Here is a 19,686-nt window from a genome sequence, read left to right on the forward strand (position 1 = left end):
GTCTGACTCCTGGATCTGGGCTGACAGAGCCTAAGGAACCTATTTTGCAAACAGGGCCTGGTGTGCTGGCTCCTCTGTTATTTCAGAGGAGGCTGTCAGTGGGAGACCGGTAGCCACCCGGCCTGTCAGGGCTGATCAGCCTCAGGCTATTTCTGTGGCTCTTGGTATTTGAGCTTTGTTTTTCCTCTCTCCCAGAAAGAAATTATTTCTTTGGAAAAAGACCAAGCACCTCACCCAGATGCTCAAGGGACATTTGGAAACTGGCAGTCTTGGGTTCCCCCTTGTGTCCCTTGAGGGGTGGAGGCCACCTCTCAAGGCTCTAAAGTCAGCCTGTGGTCCGTCTCCGGAGCGGCCAACTCAGAAATAGCCCTCCGTGGTCTCTGCACCACCTGAGTTCCGGCCACACAGCCTGAGTTGGAGTTCCTGCCTCTCCTTCGAGCAGTGAGTTAGTTTCGGAGTGTGCCCTAGACTCCTTCAGTAACTGTAGTAAGCGTGAGCAGTGAGGCTGGGCAAGGTCTTTTGTCCCATGGGCGATGCCACTGGGGCACTTCCTCTTCTCTTACAGTTAGGGCAGAGCAAGAGGGAAGCTCAGTGTCACTACCCACACCCGCATCCCATGGGGGACAGAGGCCTTCTCTCAAGCTGGGGCTGTGCGAGGGTTTCTCCGCACTCACCGGGAAGGGCAAGGGCAAGCTTCCCCATGGGCCCTGGGGTCAAAGGGGTATCCCCGACTGAGACCCTTCTCCCAGCCGCCATGGGCCAAAGCCAGCTCTTCTGCAGCCCCACTGCCAGAGGGATCCAGGTTCGGTCTTTGCTCTGGGCTTTCACCTGCTGAGGACACCTCGCCAGCACGTCCTCAAGCCTCAGGGGACCCGCCCCCGCAAGAAGGGAAACAGCCCTGAGGGTGGGGAAAAGGCAGGCCCCTCCCACATCCGGGTCTTCTCTCCCGCGTGCCCACGCAGAGCCCACCCCCTGCGCCCGCGCCCGCACCGCTTGTCTGGTGTGATGGAGCCCGCAAGGGGCAGCGCCTCTTTTCATGAGCGGGCTCAGCCATGGTATGAGTGCTGGGAGAGCCATGCTGTCACTGCTGGGCGCAGGGTGCCCTCCCTAGCAGCTGCCGCCTGCACGCCCGGCGTTCTTCCAGAGAGTTTCTGGAAAGTGGCGTCCGTCCAGCTCCAAGGTTGATTTGCACCTGGAGGCCCCCTGACTTCTGCCCCTTTCTTAGCAGAGGGGGACGTGTCTACCAGTTTACTCCCATCACAGGGGACTGGAAGGCAGGTTCCGGAAAAAGGAGGTTGGACCCCCAAATCCAACGTTGCCTTCTTCGCCCTGTGATCCAGCACAGCTCTGTTCACCTACAACCACACCCAGCAAGAGGGGGCTTCACTGGCCCTTAGCTCCCAGGCACTGGATAAAGGGACGTTGCCCGTGTGACAAAGGGTTAACCCCAAATCTATACTCAGGTTTGTAAGCTTCAGTTCAGTTCAGTCGCTCAGTCGTGTCCGACTCTTTGCGACCCCATGAATCGCAGCATGCCAGGCCTCCCTGACCATCACCAACTCCTGGAGTCTACCCAAACCCATGTCCATCGAGTGGGTGATGCCATCCAGCCATCTCATCCTCTGTCGTCCCCTTCTCCTCCTGCCCCCAATCCCTCCCAGCATCAGGGTCTTTTCCAGTGAGTCAACTCTTCTCATGAGGTGGCCAAAGTATTGGAGTTTCAACTTCAGCATCAGCCCTTCCAATGAACACCCAGGACTGATCTTTAGGATGGACTGGTTGGATCTCCTTGCAGTCCAAGGGACTCTCAAGAGTCTGCTCCAACACCCTCACCTAAAGATTGAGGGTTCCAGGCTCTCCAAGGCAGGAGGAGCCGCCATCAGGCCGGGCGATCATGCGTAGCCGTTCATATGAAAATGTAGAAGAGGGCCTCTGGCCACGTTCAGCCTAAGCCAGTCCAGGACCTCGGGGGTGAACGTTTCCCTGCGTTTGTCCCAGGTGACAGGCAAACGAGCCGAAAGAAAAACTTGAAACAGGAAACTGACTTAATACCCACAAAAATAAAACAGTTCTAAATAACAAAGCACTGCTTTTTCATTCTTTATCAGCGGAGGGTATTTCAGGCAAACTGAAGCTTTAGAGTTTTTCCCTTTCATTCGTTTGTCAAAAGTTCAAAATGATATCCAGAGCTATACAAATTGTCTATCGCTCCGGGCTTATTGATCCTCAAGAAGTAAGACTGAGTAGGTTTAATCGGACACACTTGGGGGCTGAGTCTGTCTTCTTCCTGGGAGTTGGGGAGTAGCATCTATCAAGGGTTTGTGGTCAGCAGAGCTTCCCTGGTGGCTGAGACAGTAAAGAATCTGCCTGCAATGCAAGAGACCTGGGTTCAATCCCTGAGTTAGGAAGATCCCCTGGAGAAGGGAAGGGCTACCCACCCCAGTATTCTTGCCTGGAGAATTCCATGGCTGGAGGAGCCTGATGGGCTACAGGCCAAGGGGTCACAAAGAATCGGACACAACTTAGTGGCTAACACTTGCACTTGTGTGTGTGTGTGTGTGGTAAGCAGAGCCTGGCCTGGGGTCTGTGGGAGGGTGCACACAACTGGCCCAGGTGTGCTCTGATGGGGCCAGAATACCATTGGGAAGAGAAAGTATAGGCGCTTGATAAGAAGGAGGCAAAAAAATAGCATAATAAGAAACTAAGCAAGTGATTCCATTCAAATAAATTAAATGCAAACTCACTACAATTGGGAGGTTTAGATTGAAGAAGGTCTTTTCAGGTGTGATTAACCACAGAGTGAGGAAGCGAGCTCTAAGCTGGACTTGGAGGCAGAAGAGAGAAGGTAGGGGAAGATTTTCAAATTTGGGTGGAGTGGTTAGTGGTGGGGGCCATGGTGGGGTGCAGGTGTGGGGGCAGGGTATGGATAAGTGAAGTCACACACACAGTGTTTTGGGAGGAAAAGGAGCAGAAGGACAAGCGTGACCTAGAAAAGTCAGTCACTAGTCTAACAGGTCATGCCCGGGATTCTGTTACACCTTATCCCTCCCCCACCCGCTGTGTGCAGCCGCTCTGCTTCTCTGCAGGCAAGCCTGTGCCCCGGGTGGTACCATAGTTTCCATAGCAACCAATTGTTCTGTCACAGAGATGGGATTCTGACTCCAGGTGGGTTCGGAACAGAAGTAACAGATGAAACCACTGAGTTACAGAGATCTAGTTTTCCAGTAAGTGCCCCTGCTCATAAAGAAGAGAAAATGTACCAACTATAAGATAAATGGAACAGAGAGAGCAAATGCTACATTTTACAGAGGCATCAGCTGTTTGCTGCAAACAACAACTCCCGAATAGGTTCAACACGAATGATGCTGGCAGGGGTGGGGGAAGCCAGAACAGCCTCCAACGCGCTGCAGATGAAGGGTGTGGCAGGGTGGGAGATGCACAGTGCCAGGTCTGGGAGGCAGAGAGGAACGCCTCAAGTATGTCATCTCAACCTTGCACATGTGATTGTGAATCCTGCAGGACCGAACAGGATGCCAGCATCCCTGCCTGCGTGTGTGCATTCCTCCTCAGAGGATTCATCAATGCTAGCTAGAGTTAGCCGTCCAAGAACAGCCCTCACTATTTAGAAATCACTGGGAGAACAGTCAGGTCTGAATTCCAAGGTCTTTTAGAAGCAAAGCAAGCATGTTACTCCTCTGAAGGCATTACTGAGGCAGTGCCTTTGTGGTGGAATCAGAGAGTCGGGTCCAGTTTGATCTGTGACTCACAGATGACCCTGGGCAAGTCACTGCCCTGTCTGGGGCCTCATCTTGTAGACTTAGGGCCCTTCAGACACAGCACCTTTACTAGTCCATACTTCCAAGTTTACTTCAGGGACCTCCAGGCAGGGGCTGAACTGTGAATGTCATTTTATTTATTCCTTTAATTTTGACCATGCTGGGTCTTCAGTGCTGTTTGGGCTTTTCTCTAGTTGCAGAGACCGGGGGCTTTTCATTGAGGTTGCCTCCCCTGTTGAGGAGCACGAGCTCTAGGGTGTGCAGCTTCCGTCGTTGTGGCACGAGGGCTCAATAGCTGTGTTTCCTGGCTTCTAGAGTATAGGCTCAATAGCTGTGTTTCCTGGCTTCTAGAGTATAGGCTCAATAGTTGTGGCACACGGACACCTCGCTGCTCCGCGGTTTGTGGGATCTTCCCAGACCAGGGATTGAACCTGTGTCTCCTGCACTGGCAGGCGGATTCTCTAATGCTGAGCCACCAGGGAAGGCTCTAAATTGTGAATGTAGATTGATCACCTGCATTGAGAACAGAACCAACACCGTCAACTCCATTGCCATTCATTTCCACCTTCAGTTAACAGCGATTGACCACTGTCTACATAGCGATCACAGGGCCAGTTATCAGGAACCAAGGTGACAGGTGGTGGCACCTTTGGGGCCCTCCCAGCTGATTGAGGGAGACAGACAGGTGGCATGCCCAGAGCCAGGGGTAGGTCTGACCCCCGGGTGTGGGTGGGCAGTCCAGGGGCCAGGATAGGGCATGCGGTGGGCCACAATGCTCTCTGTCCCTGGAGCCTGGCTGGGAGGAGAGGCAGGAGGAAAGAAGGAGGGGAGGAAGTAAGTTATGTGGAGGGGTGGTGCTGACTCTGAAGACCCAGGGACCTGGGGGTGGGAGGAGGGGTGAGAGATGGGAGCAGACAGGCCTCGTGGGTGTCGGTGCTGGAGATAAACAGGTGCTCAGAGAGGAAGGATGGTTAAGTTAAGGGGAAAGGAATCAGGTAGGATCCCAGGAAGAAAGAAATGAGATCTGGGGTTTGTGCTGGCAGATCTGTCCCTAGGGGAGATTTGATGTGTTGGTAGTAACCAGTATAGTTAGCCCTCATCACAGAGTCCTGGGAATGTGCTTGGTGTGAGCACCTTGACTTGGAAAAGGAACAGGCAAGGCTGCCAGAATGCCTGGACCACTCTGCCGAGCCCCAGGGTCCAGTGGGCAGGGTTCCCCACACCACCCCGTGCCCCCTGCCCAGGACTAGCAGGTGGTTGAAGGCATGGGTTTAGTGCAGGGCAATGGCTGTCTCCTCTGAGACCTCCAGAAGGTTGGGGAGAGGATTATAGACTGTGATGCAAAGGTGAGTCTTGGCTAAAGAGCCAGAGATAGCAGCCCTTGTCTGTGTTTTCTGTACTTCTTTACCTAAGAGAATCACAGAGACTCCCATGTAGATGTTCAGTTGCTCAGTTAGGTCCTACTCTTTGCAACCCCGTGGACTGCCGCACACCAGGCCTCCCTGTCCCCCACCATCTCCCAGATTTTGCCCAAGTTCATGTCTGTTGAATCAGTGATGCCATCCAACCATCTTATCCTCTTGACGCCTTCTCCTCCTATACTTTGGCCACTTGATGCGAACAGTCGACTCACTGGAAGAAAGACCCTGATTGGGAAAGATTGAAGGCAAAAAGGAGGAGACTCCCATAACCTCTCCTAAAAATTAACCAGGTAATCATTCAGTACCTGTTATTATTTGTTATGCTAAGCCTTCTCAGGGCTCTACAAGGCTGTTCCCCACACACTTGAGGAGTTTACAGCACAACTGGGAGTTTATGAATGCACGTGCAAGCTTCAGTGAGCTGAACTACAGTCCCTATGAAGGTTGAACTTTGGAGCACAGGCTGAGAGGGTCAGAGGGCAAGAGAGAATAGGGGAGAGATCTCTTGAAACTGTGTGCTCAGGAACCATTCATTGGGAAAGTGCATTTGCAAGGGTCTTCAAGGGTGAAGATATGGAGCGAAAGAGGTAAGAATAAAACTGAGTTTGGAAGCAACTGGAGAGACAAAGCTCCTAGAAGCATCTGATCAGTGGCCAGTACCACTTGCCTTGCCTTAGAGGAGGTGTCAATGCAAACAATAAACGATCGATAATGAGAACAGAGAAGAGTTTTATTTGAGCCAAACCGAGGACTAGCCCAGAAGCCTGTTCTCCAGATTATTCTGAGAAACTGCTCTGGAGAAGCAGGGTTTTCAGAACAGTTTTCTATCTTGTCAGAACAAAGAACATTAAACAAATTGGGGACACATGTCTTCAAGTTTTCAGAAAAACAGACTAGCATGTACACACGCAGCACATACAGTATGGCCTTGGCACCTGGGAAAGGAATCTTATCATCAAAGGAAGAGGCGTATTTAATCTTTATTTCTAACATTGACATTCCTTACTTCTGGCCAGGGTTCCCTTTTCTTTAATGATTAAAGCGGAATTACCACGTATGTTTGATAGGCCACAAACAAGCTATTGTAGTTAGCATAAAGTTCAAGTTAACTCATGTATAAGCCAGAATGACTTCCCTATATCTCAATATGTGAACATTTCTTTTATCGGAAGGCTGGACAGCAGTGTGGAAAGGACCCCCATTTCTGGCACTGGAAATACCCTTTAATGTCAACCTAGACCCGGGTTTGATTCCTCAGTCTGCCACTTGATAGCTGGCTGGGCCTGGCCAAACTCAAATTCCATGCTCCTAAATTTCCTTGTCTGTAAAAAGTGAAAGGCAAAAATGTTTCAATGTGGGAATGGAACTAAATGTGACCACAGACAAGGCACCCAAGCTTTTAGCAGGCCTGCAGGATCACTGATCCCTTCCTTTCCTGGCAGGCTGAGAAGCTGCATTTGAGACCGAAGAGGAGAAACATTGCAGAAATCCTCTGAATGCCCTTGTAGAAGTAAATACACAGACTGATCAGTGGGGGAAAATATGTTCTCTTGCAGCCTGTGGGGTGAGTTGACCATGCACACTTGTCTCCGGATATTTGACTTCCTGAGGCTTCCCTGAACAATACCATCTCTGTCTTGGCACCGCTGACCAGCAGTCCCATGAGAACCAGGTTCTCATCACATGTCCTTTTCCTGGAGTGAGTCACTAGAGAATTGGGCTGTAGTCATAACCTTCACCAGCTAAGAGAGGTTAAGTGGGTTGGAGGGAACAAAAATACAGACTAGTTTGGTGCTTCATGTTCCCTTCCATCAACATTTTGCCCCAGGCCTTAACCTTGCAACTCAAAAAAGTTGCATGGTATAATGAATGAGAAACTGACTGACCCCCTTGTAATCCACACACAAAGAGCTTTTCAATAGCCCGTGGTCACAAGCCTTATCTATTGCACTAAAATCTAGCCAGTTAGAAGCTGGAGTCAGGATGGGTGCTCCTAGTAAGACATCTCAGAAAGTTGGAAAAGCCAGGAACACTTTTTAGATTGGAGTATAGTTGATTTACAATGTTGTATTAGTTTCTCCTGTACAGAAAAATGACCTAGTTACATCTACATATTTTTTCATATTCTTTTCCATTATGGTTTATTACAAGATATTGCATTCCCTGTGCTACATAGTAGGACCTTGTTGTTTACCTATTTTATATATAGTGGTTTGTAAGGAAAAGCCGTTTTGATACCTTTCAAGGAAAAAAGGTGACATTGAACAGAGGCGGGGGAAATCTAAATAACAGATGGAATGTATAAAATTTAAACTTTGAAAATTGACTGCATGTCTTCCTTCTTGGGTTGTGTAGCATAAAGTAATTTTGAATGGCCAGCATAAAAATAAACACACAATCTCCATGTAACCCCTATGACCTCATATTTCCCCAAACTTGATGTTTCCTTGGGAATGATTGGTGCCTTTAACCTAGACAGCTCGTGCAGTGGGGCAGAAAATAGTAGCCAGGAAGCTGGGACCGTCTAAGTACTGCCTGACACTATGACCGTGTGATCTCGGGCAAGCCACCTTGCTGCTCTGGGACTGGGGTTCCTCACTGGGAAATGACAGGTTTGTCTGGATAATTGAAAGTTTCCTGTCAATGCCTCACGCCCACCCCCACCGCCCCGCTCAAAAAGCTTTGATTCATGACCATGCACACTTGATCCTTAAAAAAAAAATAGGAGAGATGACAGGCATCCTTACCTGTCCCACTCCATTCCCTCAGGCAACCCCTCAAACACAAGCCCAGAAGGTGCTCCGCTTTTGTGGAAGGTCTGTACCTGCATTTGTAAATGCCGATGGAGTCTGAATGTTTGCTCCCCGGGTGGTGTGAATGGTCCCCCTGGCTTTCTGACTTCCGGCAGGTTCATAGGTCATTGTGTGAGCTGTTCCAGTTCACACCCAGACCCCACGTGCTCTGTTTCCACGGGGCACTAGTCCTCCTCTGCAAACCACGCTACAAACATTTACTGTGACTCCCGACACGGCAGGTCCTAGAGCCAGACGCCAGCAAGCATGGCCCTCAGCCCTGTGGGAGGCTCACGCTGGTAGGGAATGCAGAAATGCTTCCAATCCAAGCCTGATAGAAGCAGGAAATCGTGTGACAATGCTTGGGAGGGTGGGAGGAGCTCTGGCTTGGGTAAGGCTGCCTGGAAGAAGCAGGCTTTGACCTGAGCTTGGTGAGACAGGTAAGATCTAGATAGGTTGAGTGAGAAGGAAAAAGATGCCAACAGTGGGAATAGCAGAGCCAAGACAGGGAGGCAGGAGGCACAGTCATAGCCTCGGAGGGGTGAGCAGCCCTTTCCTGTGGAGCTTCACATGTGCGAGGGAGAATGGTTTAGAAATTCAGGCAAAGGCCTAGTCATAGGAAACCTTCAAGATTCTAAGAAATTTGGGGCAGGATCTGGGAAGCTGTGGACATTCTTGAGCAGGAATGTGTCATGCTGGAACCTGTGCTTTATAGGAAGAGTGATATGTTGGCTGCAGGGTTTGAAGGAGAGCGACAGTGCAGGCAGAAGGAAGGATGAGGGATTATTACAGTCACCCAGATTGGTGATCATGGAGGCCTGAAGTGCAGTGGGGAGACCACGACAGGCAAGAAGGGAAACTTTGGAAAAGAGCTGTCGAGGTAATAGAGTGGGGATCCATGTCTGATTGGATGTGGGGTTTGTAATACAGCCACCTGCCCAGCCTGGATTTAGGGTAGCTTATCCTGGGAGTTGTTGTCTAGAGGTACCCTGAGGTTAAGAGGTGAGCAGGCCTGGAGAAACTGATCTACAGTGGTAGAGTCTGTAGGTCACCCCCACCCAAATACCTGTTCTTCCTTTCCTAAAAATGTTATTGTTGTTTATTTTGATTATTTTATTTATGTTGTTTATATTGATTATTGTTTAATCACTAAGCTATGCCTGACTCTTTAGCGACCCCATGGACTATAGCCCGCTGGGTGCCTCTCTCCATGGGATTTTTCATGCAAGAACACTGGAGTGGGTTGCCATTTCTTTCTCCAGGGGATCTTGCTGACCCAGGGATCGAACCCGCGTCTCCTGCAGTGGCAGGTGGGGTCTTCACCACTGAGCCACCCGAGAATGGAACCCCTAGTTTTTAGTTAGACACGTGTCGCCTATCCCTGCTTTAAGTCAAGACCCTTTCCACTTTTCTTCCATCTAGGTGTGGTCACGTGACTACATCTGACCAGTTGATTTGTAATCAGAAATGTCAGACTTCTGGTTTCCTGTGGGCTAGAAGGCAATACGACTTGAGAGGATTCAGGTCACATAGGTTAAAATCATATTTGAGCCCTGCCCTTTCTGAACTTACATACTGGATGGCCAGGAACCCATTTACAGAAAATCTTCACTTTGCTAGTGTCCACTGTTTGCATCTTAAATGTTTTTATATTCAGGATGTTACCTTATCCCTTTATTTTTACATCCTAGGGGATACCTTGTCCTCTGTTCTGACTGCAGGGACAAATGCAGATGAATAGCCCCAAGTGGGGCTGATGTTAAAATTCAGCTGCTGGGGAGGATGGAGGATCCCAACCCTGTAAAGGACGCCTGGAGGTGAAACTGGTTTTAGTAAGGAGATGGCAAGATCAGTTCCAAGCCTGCTGAGTTGTGATTCTAATCAATGACTGATAATATTTAATATGTTTTGAGTGCTTACTCTGTGCCTGGCATTTAACTACATCACCTTACAGCTACCTTGTGAGGAAGCTGCTAATATTACCCTCATTCGAGATAGACTGGGAGCTAAGAGGTGAAGCCATTTGCTCAATGTCTTCCAGTTCCCAAGTAGCAGTGCTGTCACTCAACTCCAAGTGTTTCTGATGACAGGGCAGTTAATCATTAAGTAGTTGTTCTTGTGTGCATGCTAAGTCACTTCAGTTGTGTCTGACTATTTGCGACTTTGTGGACTATAGCGCACCAGACTCCTCTGTCCATGGGATTCTCCAGACAAGAATAATGGAGTGGGTTGCCATGCCTTCCTCCAGGGGATCTTCCCAACCCAGGGATCAAACTTGCTTCTCTTATGTCTCCTGCATTGGCAGGTTCTTTACCACCAGCACCACCTGGGAAGTCCCATAGTTCTTAGGGAGTTATTTTCTTTTTTTTTTTTAAATGTCTTCCCCACAGCCTCCTTCTTAGAATATATCTCTTTTCTCTGATACTGATTCCATACTTGGTAAGGAATTTTATCTGAGAAAACTCCTGCTAGCAGGCTGATACATTCCCTTTCCCAGTTGACAGTATTTGAAGCTGAAACTCCAATACTTTGGCCACCTGATGCGAAGAGCTGACTCATTTGAAAAGACCCTGATGCTGGGAAAGATTGAAGGCAGGAGAAGGGGACGACAGAGGATGAGATGGTTGGATGGCGTTGCCGACTTGATGGACATGGGTTTGGGTGAACTCTGGGAGTTGGTGATGGACAGGGAGGCCTGGTGTGCTGCGGTTCATGGGGTCACAAAGAGTCGGACACAACTGAGCGACTGAACTGAATTGAAGCTTGACAGGGGCTTTGCAGGGGCCTGTTGACAAATCCACTAAGTGGGGTGGGGGTGGGAGATTTGTAGCATTTGCCAATTTTCATGGTGTAAATGTTCCTACCAGAACTGATTTCAAGCTGCTATGGAAGCTTGCACAATTTCTGGATATTTAATTGTGGATTCTGGTGCAGCCTGCTCCAGCACACCTTTGGGGCCCAGAGGACTGTACTGTATAGCTAAAAGAGCAACCATCCTAGCTGGGAATTCTCAGAATCTACAGCCGGACCGAGAGTGCAGACACTGGGGCGGCTTCCAGGGCTCTTCCAGGTGTACTTTGAGGGGGTCGTTGGCTGCTTCTCCCTAGAGGTCTGGCCCTGGGCACTCTGGGGGGTCTTACTGTGGCCCGTGGGCTCAACAGTCCCTGGGCTCATCGGTCACGCTTCCTCCGGAGGGGTCAGCTCACCTCCTGGAAAACAGCCCCATGTGACCAGCAGGTGGCAGCATTCTCACATTCTCACAACACTCCGTGCCCAAGCAAAATGAGGAGCCTTTGTTCTGAATTCAGAGGTGGTGTCACCAAGAGAAAGGCCCAAAGGGGCAAGCTAATTGCCTGTCCTTAGCTGACCTGTGACTACAGAGCCAGTGGACAGGCTCCCACAGCTTGGTATAATGAAAGTGATCTTCGAAAATGACAGAGACTGCCCAGTCTCGACACCACTGCCTGCCCATCCTAGGGGCTTAGGTTTGGCATCATGGAAACAGGCACTGGGGTCCTTTCAGGAATGGAGCTAAGGGCCAAGAAGAGGTTTCCAGTTCTTCCTTAGAACTGCCGCTGCCCCAAAGCCACACTGAGCTATGGCTTGTCTACTTGACTCTACTAGATGGTCAACTCCTGCTAAGGGGACCAGCTATCCCAATTTGCCTGGGACTGTCCCAGGCTCCATACTGGACGTCTCATGTCCTGGGAAGCCCTGGCCCTGGCAAACATGACAGTTGACCACCTGAACTCCTGGGCCCTGTCTGCCTGACACATGGTAGGTACCCCTTCTAGTGGTTGCCGCTGCGGATGAGGGTCCTGAGAGAGAAGGGCAATGTGGAAGTTGAGTGGGACCATGGAAAAGGAAGTGTTAGTAGCTCAGGCATGTCTGACTCTTTGTGACCCCCTGAACTGTAGCCTGCCAGTCTCCTCTGTCCATGGGATTCTCCAGGCAAGAATACTGGAGTGGGTTGCCATGCCCTCCTCCAGGGAATCTTCCTGGCCTAGGTCTCTCCAGGTTTTGCAGAGTCTCCCCGGATATGCAGGCAGATTCTTTACCATCTGAGCCACTAAGGAAGCTGACCAAATCCAACAAACAAAATTTGATTTCATTTTATTAAAAAAAAAACTTACTCCCTTTCCTTTTTATCAAAGGAAATGTCTGGAATGCATGAGGGGGGAACTCCAGAACAGTCCCTTTCTTCTCCTCTCTCCCTCCCGTCCAGTTCCCTCCTTCCTTCTCCTCCTCACTGCAGCACATCTTGCATCTGGCACCTGATACAGGGCCCTCCCAGAGTCCACAGCAGAGAACTCTGTGTTCCAGGGAAGGGTGGGGCGGCTGCAGGGGAGGGCAGCAGGGGCAGTGAAGCGGGCAGGCCAGAGGAGGGGTGAGGCAGGCAGAGGCTCTTACGCCCTAGAAATGGAGGAGCAACGAAAGTGGCCCAAAAGAGCCTGAGGTTCCCTGGAGCCCTCAGCTGGTCTCCTCAGCTCCAGGCAGGTCCTCCTATGGCTCAAGCCCCACTGTGATGTGGCTTATCTCCTTTGTCTCCGCCGAACCCTCTAAACAGTTCACTTCTACTCAGGGGAGTCAGTCTCTGCAAACACAACATGTACTATGGCTTGAGTCAGTGCAATCACTATGGCTGAATCACTTTGCTTAAACCAGTTAAAAGATGTGCAGATTCTTGGGTCCATTCGCAAACAACTTCTTTCAAAAATCCAACCAGCCACAGCACTTAACCCAGGACCAAAAACGAGATCAAACCAGTCAATCCAAAAGGATATCAACCCTGAATGTTCTTTGGGAGGACTGATGCTGAAGCTCCAATACTTTGGCCACTTGATGCAAGGAGCTGACTCATTGGAAAAGATTCTGATGAAGAGAAAAACTGAAGGCAAAAGAAGAAGGGGGAGGCAGAGGATGAGATGGTTTGATAGCATCACCAACTCAGTGAACATGAATTTGAGCAAACTCTGGGAGAGAGTGAAGGACAGGGGAGCCTGGCATACTGCAGTCTAGGGATGAGGTCACCAAGAGTCGGATATAACTTAGCAACTGAACAACAACATCAACAACAAAGTACCCACCATGTATTTCCAGATTCACTGATTCATGACAAACATCAAGAAGACTGCTGTTGTCCGCAACAAGGAATCTGATTAAGCTTGAACATATTCATTGGCCACTGATACGAATAACATTGTAACATCAAAGAAATTTAAAATATCTCAATGTTGTTTTTAATCTTTGTCAATCTGATAGGTAGAAATTTTAAACATATACTCCTTCTGGGAGTGTTATTCATAATAACTACAAGATAGAAACAAACCAAATGTCCATTAACAGATAAATGGATAACAAATTGTGATATATAAATACAGTGTAATACTATTCAGCCATAAAAAGAAATACAGTACTGAAACGTGCTAAAGATTTTTTGCAAATCCTTCTTCCCTGGTCTGGACATTGGGATAAAGGAGAAACCGCTCACAGTGGCCTGCCAGTTCTGCACAGATTGTTCCTTGTCAGTTCTCCAACCTTATCTTGTCCTGCTTTCCCCAGCACTCACGGTGGAGTCACCCTGGGCATCCACCAGTTCCCTAGAAATACCACACTCTGTCCTGAGTTATAGTCTTCATTCAGGCTGTTCCCATCGCCTAGATAAGAATAGCAGGTAGAGGCTTCCCTGGTGGTTCAGTGGTAAAGAGTCTGCCTGCCAATGCAGGAGACATGCATTTGACCCCTGGTCTGGGAAGATCCCACATGCCATGGAGCAACTAATCCCCTGCATCACAACCACTGAGCCGGGGCCCCAGAGCCCAGGAGCTGCAACTACTGAAGCCAGGTCACCCTACAGCCTGTGCTTCACGAGAGAAGCTGCCACCGTGAGATGCCCGCACACTGCAGAGAGTAGCCCCTGCTTGCAATAACTTGAGAAAAGCCCACACAGCGATGAAGACCCAGCAGAGCCAAAAACACGTAAATAACTAAAAATTAAAAAAAAAAAAAAAAAGAATAGCAGATGGGATCTGGCTTAGAAGGAGTGGTCCTAGAAGCCACTGTGAGAGGGTGAAATTGCAGCTTTAATGGGAAGGAGGAGAAGGGAACCTGTCATCAAACTGGGGAGCAAGGAGAGACTGCACTTTCAACATGACAGGTATTAGCTCTTCTGTCAACTTGGTGCTAAGAAATATAAATTTCTCATAGGCTTTTTGTTTAAAAATTTCTGAATAGCCCACCACTCCTGATGTCAAAATCTGTCATTCTTGGTGGGTTGATATTTATATTCCCACGGTGGAGTCAGGGTGGAGTCACCCTGACTCCACTGTGACAAATTAATGCAGCAAAGCCCTGTTCTAGATAAAAATTGACCTTGCAGGTGAAATCCTGCCACCTCTTGTTTCCCAGCCAGACTTTGGATTTACTGGGGCCTGAATTAACGCTAGGAGCTCAATAGGGACTCTACAGACTTGATAAGTATTATTAATAGACATAATCTTTCTCCTTTAAAGAACAAAGAGCAGGAGTTTGAGTTATTTTCAGCCACAAGATAAAGGTAAATGGATATGGGCTTTATTGAAGAAATGCTGGGTTTATGACATGGAGCTGACCAGGTAAACTAAATCCTACATAGAGGGCACAGCAACTCTGGTTATTAAGGCATGGATATCTCCAGGTCTCCAGTGCTTTGGGGGGATGGTGAGAGCCTTTACTGGTGTCAAAGAAGGGCCTTCACTTCATCTCCAGGCTAGAGGAGTCTTAACTATTCCATAGAGGCCATAGCAGCTGAACCCAATGGAAGGCACATGATGATTCCCTGAAAGGGCTGTAGGCACAGAGGAGATGCCCATGCCAACTCCTCGCTGGTGCGTTATTGAGCCATGAAATGATCCCCATGGAAATGGGTGTGCCTTGTCTATCTATGAAGCAGTCACCCTTGGGGTCCTGGGGATGGGCTGATCCCTTGGATTTGTATGGCCCTTGTTCCTTTCAAAGAGCTGGTGTCTGTAATTGCTTCCTTTCCAGGCTAGCTCCAGCCATGTTCCCCTTATCCTCCTCAGAGGAAGAAGCTGAGCATTTGGGAAGAGGTCCAGGGTCTGGGGTCTCAAGGCAGCTTCAGGGATGTAGGGTCATGGTTGCTCTCTGCCTTCCTTTGTTATCTAAAACTGTAGAGTTTCCAGGTTGCCCTGGGTGAGGAGTCAAATGTTAGGAAGTGAAGGTCTGGCTGCGGGGAGGGGAAGATGGAAGGAAAGGCTCCTCCACCCCATTTAGGTTCCCCTACACACTCCCACCTCCCGCCCTGGGCGGTCTTATCCTGCTCCTTCCTGTCTGTGCCTGCGGAGTCCCCGGGATGGCCTCAGCCCCACCAGCACCCCACCCTGGCTGCCTTTTTCACCTCCCCTGCCACTTGCTTTCCTGTAAGAAACTCCACCCTGCCCAGAACACAGAGTTCAGTCCAGAGTTTGGGAGGCAGACGCTGGGTGTGAGAGTGGAGGGCAGTCAGAGCTGGAAGCGAGGAGGAGAAAGAAGGGACTGTTTGATTTCTCCCTTGGGCGCCGTCGCTCCCACCCGTTGTCAGAGAGCCAAGGGGACAGGGTTTGTAATGAAATGACATCTTGCTGGCCATGTTTGGCGATGCTTCACCTGACCTGGTCCCTGTGCTTTGATACCACCAGTGGGTGCCAGGCACGGGGGTAGGGATTTATGCTGTACTGGACTTGGCCATCAAGGAAACTGCTAGCAGTTACCATGGGTATACTACAGCAGGTGGTAGTTTTAGACAATGGGTCCCTCCCTCCTTAGAGGAGCCCCAGCTGCCTCTTCCCATGATGCCACCCAGGCATGTAGGGTGGGCACGGGATATTGAGACCATGACTTATTTTTTGATCAATGGGCTTCTCATCATGTAATCTTGCCTGTCCCCACAGGTAAAGGTCAGAAGGCCAGACAGCTTGCGGTGCAAGACCTTTTCTTTCTTTCCTTCTAAAAGCATTTGTTTATTTGTTTAGCTGCACTGAGTCTTAGTTGTAGCACTCAGAATCTTCCATCGTCGTTGTGGCATGCGGAATTTTTAGTTGTGGCATGCAGAATTTTTACTTGTGGCATGTGGAATCTATTCTTAGTTCCCTGACCAGGGATAGAACCTGAGCCCCCTGCATTGGGAGCACGAAGTTTTAGCCACTGGACCCCCAGGGAAGTCCCAGGACCTCTTTCCTTAAGGAAACATGGTCTGGGGCCCACGTGAAGCCCTGGGTGGGTAGGTAGGGACTCAGGACCCACTGGGGAGTCCCTGGGCCAGCTACTCTGTAAGTGGTTGTGTTGGAATCAAGTCCATTTACCAGTGGTTTTAATGTGGACAAAGAACTGAATAGATAAATCAATATTAGGTATAAAAACATATTCCAAAATGCAATTGTAAAATGCAATTGTGAATTAGGTAATTCTTTCCTCTGCTGGAAATGTAAGCCAGGTTTCCTCTGGTACGCAAGCCAGGGTTTGTAGTGGAGCTTTGTACTGTTTTCTGATCACAGAGATACTTTAACCATTACAGGGCATCCAGAACCTGATTCTCTCTCCTCTGCCTTTAGGAAAGCTACTACATGTGACGGTCCACAGGATAGTACGTGGCGTTCTGTAAACTTGAACCACCTGGCCCGTGATGTGATTGATAAGAGCAGATACAAGGACAGGAAAGAGAATTCAGAGACCTGTTATAACTGACAGGTGATTTCACTAAAGGCGAGCTTTAGTGAAATCTCTTTTTACACAGAGCCAGCTCATGATTATACAGAACATGAAATTATTATAATACATCCTGATAAAAACAATCAGCAGGAGAGGAAAAAGCCTGGCTTGGCAGGACTGATTTACATTGCAAATATCTTTCCCTTTGGCAGTTTAGCCACCGTCCCTCAGCCTACCTGTGAGCTGGCCTCAAGGACTTGAGGCACAAGGATGCGCAGGACGGACGCTGTTCTTGTGAGAGCATCTGGGTGGCCTGGAGTGGGGGAGGGGACCAGTGAGTGTCATCTCCTGGGGCTTGCCTCAGCTGTGGGCTTGAGGGTGGGAGGAACTGGGTCATGTCCTTGCAGAGCCAGGTGAAGCCTTGGCGGAAAGGAAGCACATGACTGATGCCACTGTCCCCTTCTCAAACCTGTTTCCAGAAGGCCCCCCATTGCAGAGGGGTCCTGAGACATATGACACATTTGCAGCTGCTGAAACCATTAGTTAGATGCAGGGCTGGGATTTTTTTTTTTTAACATTTTTTAGTTTTTAAATTTATTTTTAATTGAAGGATAATTGCTTTACAATACTGTGTTGGTTTCTGCCGTACATCAACATGGGTCAACCATGTGTCTACATGTGTCCCCTCCATCTTGAACCTCCCTCCCACCTTCCACCCCACCCCACCCCTTTAGGTTGTTATTGAGCCCCTGGTTTGAGTTCCCTGAGTCATACAACAAATTACCACTGGCTGTCTATTTTTACACATGGCAGTGTATGTTTTCATGCTTCTGCTGCTGCTAAGTCGCTTCAGTTGTGTCCAACTCTGGGCATCCCCAGAGACAGCAGCCCACCAGGCTCCGCTGTCCCTGGGATTCTCCAGGCAAGAACCCTGGAGTGGGCTGCCATGTCCTTCTCCAATGCATGAGAGTGAAAAGTGAAAGTGAAGTCACTCAGTCATGTCTGACTCTTAGCGACCCCATGGACTGCACCCCACCAGGCTCCTCCGTCCATGGGATTTTCCAGGCAAGAGTACTGGAGTGGGGTGCCATTGCCTTCTCCATATGTTTCCATGCTGCTCTCTTAATTTATCCTATTTATTTTGGCCATGCCGGGTCATCATTGCCGCATGTAGACTTTCTCTAATTGAGGTGAATGGAGGCAGCTCTGTAGCTGCGGTTTGTGTGGGCTTCTCATTCCAGTGGCTTCTCTTGCTGTGGCTCACGGGCTCTGGAGCCCAGGTCCAGTAGTTGTGGCACACAGGCTTAGTTGCCCTGTGGCATGTGGGATCTTAGTCCCCCAAGCAAAATTATTAGTCACTCAGTCATGTTGGATTCTTTGCGACCCCGTGGACTATAGCCCGCCAGGCTCCACTGTCCGTGGGATTCTCCAGGCAAGAAGACTGGAGTGGGTAGCCATTCCCTTCTTCAGGGGATCTTCCCAACAGGGATCAAACCCAGGTCTCCTGCACTGCAGGCAGATTCTTCACTGTCTCAGCCACCAGGGAAGCCCTCAGTTCCCCAAACAGGGATCAACCCACGTCTCCTACATTGGCAGGTGGAATCTATATCCCTGGACCGTCAGGGAAGTCCAGGGCTGTTTTGTTTTGCTCTTTTATGAAGGTTAGGTGTTTGGTGAGCCCCCGGGCCCTAGTTGCACAGCTTCTCTTTCTGCATATTTTTCTGGGGAGAAAACACATCCCCTAGTTGTCAAGCGCCCATGACTTCCCATAACACAATGTAAGCAGAACATTCTGTTCACAGCCACTCCCAGGAGATCACTCGTTTTGAACTGACTCAACCCAGGTTTCTACCAGTACGGCCCAGGGCAGGAGGACTGCCACCACTGCCCCCCACCCCAGCAAAGTTCTTAGGCCTGTTTGATCCAAGGTAACCCATGGAATAAAACCCCATCAGCCCCCTTCGCCCTTTCTCCCAGCCCTCCCCTCTTCTTCTCTTTCTTCCCTTTCCTTCTCCAGTTTTGCCTTCTCTCATCCCTTCTCACTCTCCCCCTCCCTAACCACCCCTCCCCATGCTCGCTCCCACATCCCTTTCCTGTTCACCTCTCTTGTGATATTGACTTGACATATTAATCATTACAACAGCAGCTAAGAATTCCATCATGCTTCATTAATCCCGAGGAAAATACCATGTTAGCTGATGAGCCCTCTAGGGTACACTCATACATTCTTCCCAGGGTCCAGAACACTGGAAATTTCTCACTTTCTCCTTGTCACTGAACAGGAGGCCACTGTGGAGGTCACAGTGAGCTAAGGTGGGGGATTGGCAAGGCGAGGGTGGGAATGGATGTGGGCTCCAGTCCATGAAGGCATTGGTCACTCATCATGGACTCTGGCAGGCCTCGGGCTATTCAAGGACTCCTGTTGTGGAGGGTGAGTTGTAAAATCCCATCAGGGTGGCCAAGGCCAGAACAGTGTGACTTTAATAGGGTTAAAGTTTGCCCTTTTTACAGCTTTTTTATGATAAGGTTCTTAGTCACATGAAGGGGAAAGAACTAGAGTGGATCTGTCCAAACTTAGCTGGTCAGACCTTAGGTGTGGTCATGCATGGCCTCCTTCCAGATGCCCCAGGGTGTCCTTGGTCATGCTGTGGGTCCTGCTTTCCAGCTAAAAGTTCTGCCCTGCATGTCAGAAAGCCCGTTCACCCAGCTCTAGCCATTCACCCAACTCTCCTCTAGGAAAAGTGGATCCAGGCAGCGATTTCAGACTGGGAAGTATCCTCAAGACAAGCAGACTTATTTAAGAGAAGCAAAGGACTCATCCCCTAGCCAAAGGTGCCACCTGATTTTGTGCTGTCATCCAGCCATCACCCATAGTAGCTGTAGGGAGCCAATTCCATTCCCAAAACACAGTTGGGTTTGGATGCCTTGGTCCTGGTGGTTCAGGCGATAAAGAATCGGGCTGCAAGGCGGGGTATGCAGGTTTGATCTCCAAGGAAGATCCCCTGGAGAAGG

This window comes from Odocoileus virginianus, chromosome 5 (assembly GCF_023699985.2).
Source record: "Odocoileus virginianus isolate 20LAN1187 ecotype Illinois chromosome 5, Ovbor_1.2, whole genome shotgun sequence".
Lineage (NCBI taxonomy): Eukaryota > Metazoa > Chordata > Mammalia > Artiodactyla > Cervidae > Odocoileus > Odocoileus virginianus.